This window comes from Myotis daubentonii, chromosome 5 (assembly GCF_963259705.1).
Source record: "Myotis daubentonii chromosome 5, mMyoDau2.1, whole genome shotgun sequence".
Lineage (NCBI taxonomy): Eukaryota > Metazoa > Chordata > Mammalia > Chiroptera > Vespertilionidae > Myotis > Myotis daubentonii.
This window is the reverse complement of record NC_081844.1, coordinates 7,342,963-7,351,026: the sequence shown is the minus strand read 5'-3', so window position 1 is coordinate 7,351,026 and position 8,064 is coordinate 7,342,963. Positions and strand designations below refer to the sequence as shown.

General features: G+C 45.7%; 1 non-coding gene across 1 annotated transcript; it reads right to left on the bottom strand.

Moving 5' to 3' along the window:
• Positions 1 to 7,546: 7,546 nt before the first annotated feature.
• LOC132236333 (small nucleolar RNA SNORA51) lies at positions 7,547 to 7,678 on the bottom strand. Its single transcript, XR_009453272.1, has one exon. It is a non-coding gene; the product is annotated as a small nucleolar RNA SNORA51 (small nucleolar RNA).
• Between the last annotated feature and the right edge of the window lie 386 nt (positions 7,679 to 8,064).

Here is an 8,064-nt window from a genome sequence, read left to right as displayed (position 1 = left end):
TAAACAAAATAAATGAACAAAACAGACTCATAGAGAACAGACTGATGGTTGACAGGAGAAGGGTGTTGGGAGCTGGTTGAAAAAGGTGAAGGGATTAAGAAGTGTGAACTGGCCCTAGCGGGTTTGGCTCAATGGATAGGGTGTCAGCCTGCAGACTGAAGGGTCCCAGGTTCCATTCCCGTCAGGGCATGTCCTTCAGTTGCAGGCTCCTCCCCGGCCCGGGCTCTGGTCAGGGCTCGTGCAGGGCTACCAATCGATGTGTTTTTCTCACATGGATATTTTTCTCTTTGTTTCCCTCTTTCTTCCACTCTCTCTAAAAATTAATGGAAAAATATCCTCGGGTGAGGATTAAAAATACCCCCCCAAAACAACCCAAACAAACAAAAGGGGTTCTTCTTGTAGCATAAGAATATAATGTGAACAAAGGAAAAAAAGCTTTCATATGTTTGAAAAGTTAAGAGACTTGCTTCTAAATACTTCATGGGTAAAAACAAATCAAAGCACCCCATAAATTATAAGCTACTTAGAAATGTAATGACAATGAAAATACAACAAAATTTGGTTGTGGATGTAAATTTATTCGGGGTAACTAGAGCTTCAGTCATATTATTAAAAAAGACTGAAAACCAGCTTTGCCTCCAACTTAAGGAGTTCACAAAATAACAGAATAGACTCAAAGAAAGAAAAGGAAGGAAAATAATAAAAAACAAAACAACAGAGGGGCAACAAAATCAAACGTTTTGAGAGTAGCAGGGTGATGGGTGTGGTAAGGGGGCCCAGGGGCTGCAAGGGAGGCGGGCTGGGGCTCTGCTCCCCCCCTGCCCCGCCTGCCTGGGGCCCCGTCAGCCTGCCAGATCGCTGCGTTCTCTCCATACTCCCCTTCCCAGCTGTGGATTTTTCAGAAGTGCTCATTTAAAAATGTTACCCCATTTTCTTCCAGGTTTGCCCGTGCATTGTTTCTCTGTGTAGCTGAGATAACACCATGTGTAATAAACAGCTCACTGTTTCATGTCCTGTGTTTCCCCCCACATATCATGAGCGTGTTTCCCTCCATCCTCACCGTGAATGCTTTTGGTGATGTCCAGTTTCTGGACGTTGCTCCGTTTGCTCAGCGAGGCTGCCGATGGACATTCGGTGGGGTTCCTTTGTTTTTCCCCTCTTTTTAGCTCAATCATGCTTTCATCTGTCTTCCAGAGAGGTCTCGTGGGATGATTTCCTCTGGACTTGGCTCATATTTCAGGTGGTGGTGAGCTGAAGGTGTGGGCGGGGTGCTTGCCCCCTGGCTGGTCACACTTGGCCAGCTGTGGTGTGTTCTTGACGTGGCACTGGTGCAAAGAGCATTTATAGATAGGTTTGAGAAAAGTTATGCAGTGGGAAGGGTGAGACTGGGCAGGACGGAGACCCCATCTTCAGAGACTGGTACGGAGAGCTGAGTGGAGTCGGGCGGGTGGGCACCAGGCACGGGAGTGGAATATCCTGCTGGGGGAGCCCCTCCCTGTCTATGGTGCGTGTTTAGACCAGCGTTCTCCATGATTTTAGTATGAAAACATGTCACAGAGTTTTGCAGTAAATACCCCGTGGATGATGCCCGATTCGTGATGAGCCACTGCTGCTGCGTGCGGCCCCCATCCTCTAGCCCCCCGGCCCTTCTTATTTTTTATGCATTTCCAACCAAGCAGCTCCCTCACACGCCTTCATCAACATCATTCGATTCTTTTTATCCCCTTGGAAGTAAAATTTCCATACAGTGAAATGCAGAAATCCTGCTATTTGATTCTGATAAGTGCATACTACTGTGTAACCCAGATCCCAGGAAGGTCTAGAACATTCCATCTGTGGCCAGGGCAGCTCACTCCTGCCCTTCCCAGCCCCAACCACCACAGATATGCTGTGCCCCAACCACCACAGATGCGCTGACCCTGTTCCGAAGCTTCATGTGGGTGCAGTCCCAGGGCTGCGCCCTTGGCACGGCTGCCATCTCAGTACAGTTTGGAGCCTCCTGGCGCTGCGTGTTCCCACTGTGGTTCTTTATCGCAGAGCAGCGCTGTTGGGTGTGTGGATCCTAGTTAGCTGCTGCTCCTGTCAAGGGGCCCCTGGGATGTCCCCAGTTTGGGCTGTTAAGAGGAAAGCAGCTCTCAGCATACAAATGTGAGTCAGCCTTGCAGGACAATCCAGGAGGCCCACCTGCAGTCAGCCACCAGCTCCCCGGCACACTGCCTCGTCAGGACACACCTGGAGCCCTCCCTGCCTCCACCAGGCCTCTGAATGTCTCTTCCCGTGTGTGACGGTGGCCGACTCCCCTGCTGCAGTGAGCTCTGAGCAAATATCTGTTCTCATCTGTGGTCTTCATTTATTTCTACACTGGATATCGGCTTTCATCAAGTTCAGGTCAACCCCCAGGGGTGGATCTGTGACCACAGGTAGGAGGAAGCTGGGTGTGAGGAGCTGCCTGCATCCTCCCACAGTTGACACCCACACCAACAGCATGGCCTTGCCAGCATTTGGTGCTGTCAGTCTTTCTTTTTTTCTTTTAAAATTTATTTAGTTTTATTTCAGAGAGGAAGGGAGAGGGAGAGAGTTAGAAGCATCACTGATGAGAAAGAATCATGGACCAGCTGCCTCCTGCATGCCCCCTACTGGGGATTGCGCCCTCAATCAGGCATGTGCCCTGACTGGGAATTGCACTGGTGACCTCTTGGTTCCTGGGTTGATGCTCAACCACTGAGCCATGGCTGGCTGGGTAGTGCTGTCAGTCTTTCTAATTTCCATGTGTCTAAATTTTGAACACCTTGAGCAGATATCTGGCTGTGCATGGAGGAGAGTGGGGGTGGCCCAGTCCCCTCTGTGGTCTGGGCACCTGAACTACTTGAAGTCTGTATAGTCAGTTTCTTTACAAATGAGGCTGATTCCACTTGATCACTTTATGGTTTGTAGGAAAAATTGTGGTTTTTTTTTGCATTTTCTATATACTCTGATTCCCTTTCCTTGAATTTCCCACTTTCTCCCTTTACCTAGAGATAAACTAGTCCAGTGAATAGTAATCTATTTCATTTGAGTCTAGAAGCCTGTTATTGGGTATTTTATATCTTTAACTCTATAAACAAGGACATCTAACAATATAACTTCAGTAGACATAAGGAAAAATATTAACTAAACTGAGCCTAGCCGGTGTGCCTCAGTGATTGAGCATCGACCTTTGAACCAGGAGTTAGGGTTCGAATCCTAGTCAGGGCACAAGCCCAGGTTGCAGGCTCAATCCTCAGTGTGGGGTGTGCAGGAGGCAGCCAACCAATGATTCTCTCTCATCATTGATGTTTCTATCTCTCCCTCTCTGAAATCAATAAAAATATATTTTAAAAATATTACCTAAACTGACAGTATCCTAGCCAGACATACTTCCAACACTTAAAACTGACCAGTAGTTTTTAAATTTTTTAAAGCAATGGACTTTTTCTTTAAAATATAAATGGAATCTCAGTATAAATGCTGCTTGCTCCTTCCCCCCTTTGTTTACCTCTAATATACACTGAGTGGCCAGATGATTATGACCACCTGACATTTGTAGGCAAATTAGCTATAATTTCGTGCTGAAGTTGCTGGAGGGCCAGACCATTATAAATAGGGAAGCAGGTTGTTTACCATGACAGTAGAAGTGATTTTTTCCCTGAACATATGGGTAAACAATGCGATTTAACAGCTTTTGAACGTGGGATATATTTGAACGTGAGTGGCCAGGTTATTATGACCACCCCATCAGTACTTCGTTGGGCCACTGTTTGCCTTCAATACTGCGGCGTTGATTCTTCTGGGCATTGACGCCACGAGATGTTGAAAGGGGATGCGAGGAATCCGACACCATGCCTGATGAATAGCACTGTCCAGTTCTGTGAGGTTTGATGGTTGTGGAACCAGCTGCCTGATGGCTCTTTTAACTTCGTCCCACAAGTGCTCCATTGGATTGAGATCTGGTGATTGTGGGGCCACCTAAGCAAGGCAAGGTCTCCCTCATGGTCTTGAAGCCACTCCTGCACAATACGAGCACCGTGGCATGGCACATTGTCTTGTTGGAAGAAGCCATCTCCATTGGGATGCGCCATCAACATGATAGGATGAACTTGATCAGCAACGATACTTAGGTATGTTGTGCTATTCAGACGTTGTTCCACACGAATTAAAGGGCCCGAATCATGCCAGGAAAACATGCCCCAAACCATAACACTGCCCCCACCAGCTTGAAGGGTTGTACTCATGCATGTGGGGTGCATGCTTTCATGCTGTTTCCGCCAAATTCTCACTCTGCCATCTGCATGATGCAACTGGAAACGTGATTCATCGGACCACAAGACTTTTTTCCAATGCTTGACTGTCCAATCCTTGTGTTCCTGTGCAAATTGGAGACGTTTTATCTTGGTAACTGCAGACAGCAAAGGTGTTCGAACAGGCCTTTGGCTTCCATATCCCATATGATGCAGTGTACGGCTAATTTGCCTACAAACGTCAGGTGGTCATAATAATCTGGCCACTCAGTGTATATCTTGCACATTGGCAAAAGCATCCTGTAATGTGATTATCATCATTGCCTTGATGAACTTCCTGACATTAAGAAACATTGAAATGCTTCAGTTTATCTTATTACCTTATCTATTAAATTTTCATTTTAAATTTTATTTGATCATGGAAAAAGGAATTATTTCTGAATAAATTTTGTTTTATATCAGAGAGCTCTCAAAATGAGAAGTTTATCTGGGAAAATAATGACACAGGGATGCTGTTGATGAAAACTCAAGATTGCCATGTTCTGGACCCTCCCTCCCTCCCTCCCTCCCTCCCTCCCTCCCTCCCTTCATTCAACAAATTACTGGGAGCCTACAAACCATAGATGACACAAAGTATACAGTTGTCCCTCTTTATCCAAGACTCCCAGTTGATGTCTGAAATCTAAGAAAGTGAAACCTCAGACAAACGTGGACTGCTGTGGTGGGTGAATTAAAAAATACAGAATCTGCCAAGCCTAACCGGTTTGGCTCAGTGGATAGAGCGTCGGCCTGCGGACTGAAGGGTCCCAGGTTCAGTTCTGGCCAAGGGCATGTACCTTGGTTGTGGGCACATCCCCAGTAGAAGGTGTGCAAGAGGCAGCTGATCGATGTTCCTCTCTCATTGATGTTTCTAACTCTCTATCCCTCTCCTTCCGCTCTGTGAAAAATCAATAAAATATATTTAAAAAAAAATACAAAATACAGAATCCATGAGTAATGAGACTCCACTGGGGTTTGTGAATATTTTCTTGAAGTCTATTGCTTATTTTGTCATCCTTGTCATGAGGGCTTTTGCAGAGAAAAAGTTTAAAATTTTGACGAGGTACAAACTATTAGTCTTTCCTTTTATGGAAGTGCTTTAGGTATTAAGTCCAAGCACTCTTTACCTCGCTCTAGGTTCTGAAGCTTTTCTCCTATGTTTTTTTCTGAAAGTGTTATAGTTTATATTGTATTTTTAAGCCCATGATTTGAGTTAATTTTCATATAAGGTGTGAAGTTTAGGTCCAGGTTCATTTTTTTTGTGGACGTCCAGTTGCTCCAGCACCATTTGTGGAAAAGGCTCCTTTCTCCACTGAAGTGCTTTTGCACGCCTGTCAAAGATCAGTTGCGATGTCTGTGTGGGCCTTTTTGTGGCTTCTCTATTACCTTCCATTTGTCTTTCTGTGTGTGTCCCTCTGTGATACCACACTGTCTTGATTTCTGTAGGTGTAGAGCAGCCTTAATGTCTGTCTGGTAGGGTGATTCTTCCACTTTCTTCTTTTTCAAGATTGCTTAGCTGTTCCAGGGCCTACACCTTTCCATATAAATTTTAGAATAAGCTTGTCTGTGTGAAAAAGAACCCTTGCTGTTTTTTTCCTCTTCCTTCCTTTGTTGACACCGAGAAGAATATACGTGCCAAAAAGGACTCCTCATGGTTGACTGGGTTCAAATTCATAACCAGAGCCTAGCAGCTGTTGTTTACAGAGGTCTCTCACACAGGCTGAATTTCAGTGAAAAGCCACAGATTCAGCTACCAAACCTCCTACACTGTGCGCCTGCTGGCTGAGTTGACCCTTATAAGAGAGCTCCTAGGATTGCAATTTGACCAACAGGACTGAAACTTTCCCTGTCCAATTGGAGCTGCACAGATATCTCCTTATTTGCATATTCACTGACGAACCAGAGTGGCTCCATTCTGACCAGTCAGGACAATGCTATTTGGACCAATCAAACTGTGGGGATTTGGAGTCCTAATTTGCATAGAAATCGACCAATCAGGTATCAGGAGCAGGTACTCTTGTCTAAGTCAGCCTCCTCCTAGTGGATTGCACTTTCGTTTTTTGTGGAAGGCTGTGTATTCCAGGCATGGAGCTGCAACATCCAGAGTTGTACATAGGGTTTACCTTGCCCAGGCTCACAGCTGTGCTATTCCACAGCCATGCTGTGTCATATTGAGCTGTTCCGATTCCAGCTCTGTGCCCACTTGAGGGCAGGGTGGGGAGGGGCTCAGTCTCTTCTGCACTCAGGCTGCCAGCTGACACCCCACCATCTAAGCCAGCCCTGCTTTGTGCCCCCATCTAGGCCAGTCCTGTTTCCCCAATCCAAGGTAAGGGGGTGCAGGAAGCCATCCATTGTCAATACTATCATGAGGGTACATCAAGGAACTCGGAAGGCCGATAGACCTTGGACAATTAGCAGGGCTAAAACATGCACCAATTGTTCTGTTGAGATAGTGGCTATCAATTACCTGATAGCCTCAAAGTAAATCTTTACTGATCTTTACTGACCGTTGAGACTGTCTGTCTGCTACCTGTTTGCCATGCTTTACTGAGGGCAAGATGTGTATCTGAAAGTGAATAAAAAGCAGACCAGCCAGAAGTCAGTGTACCTCTCCAAGAGAGAGGTTTCCACCTGGCCCCCCATGCCTTCTAAATTCATATTTCTTGTACAGCATTTTCATCTGTGCACGGCCCCTTCTTCAGATTCTGAACCCTAGTCGTAAAAGGTTGCGGCATTCTGATGCCTCGAACAGGACCTGGAGAAGAAGATTCGCCTGAGCGGAAAAACGAAGTGAAAAAGGAAAAGTGGAAATTCACTGGAAAGGTGGGGAAGTTCACCGCGCCCAAAGCCCATGCCAGCTTCGGAGTCATGACTGTAAGTGGGTGGGGACTTTTATTCAGCCAGGTTATAATGGGGAAGAACTTGAGTAAAAGGCAAAAACATCATTGTAAATTTTTAGCTTGCATGCTCAAGGATAAAGGAATTAAGGTGTCAAAAGGTACTCTCTTAAGTCAGGCTCAAGGAAGACGAGTGCCCTTGTCATCTTTAACTATGTGGGCTCTTGTTCGAACTGCATCATGCCCACTTTGTACTGGGGATCAAAAGTCTGTCACACCTAAGGCCCCGGACCCTCCGCCTCTGGTGTGGGAGGCTCCCCAGCTGGAGACAAGGGGCTAACAGTCCTTTCACAAAGGGCTCTAATGCTCTGTCTGAAAATCACCTTATGACGGGCAGATTTTTTTTTTTTTTTTCAGTGTCTCCCCATTCACAATACAGACCAGGCAAAGAGACTGAGCTGAGGTGTATATGGGGTGGGTTTACTCTGCCTCCTATTTCTGTACAGTCAGTGTAAGAACACAGCCTGTGGTAAGTACCAGGAGGCCGGGACAGGCAGATTTTAGCTAAAACAACTTTAGACACCAGTCAGTGCTGTGGAGAGCAGAATCTGGTAAGATCTGTGAACAACAGGCTGAGATCTAGGCTGCATCTGGCTGCAAGTCCCAGGCAATGTAAAGCATCAGAAAGATCCATGAAAAGAGCTCTGATTTATTAAGTTTTGTCTGTGTTATGCACGCTTGTCTGCTGTTGGTTGTTTTATCTGTCTTTTTTGTTTGGCTTAATTTGTTTATTGTTAGTCTATTAAGCATGCCTTTAATTTAATTTAATAGAAAAGAAACAGTAGATGGCCAGCCATTACTAAATTTCCCCAGAGCAAACAGAATGTGGGGGTGGGGAGAAAGACTATGAGCAGTACATGTGACTGATAACA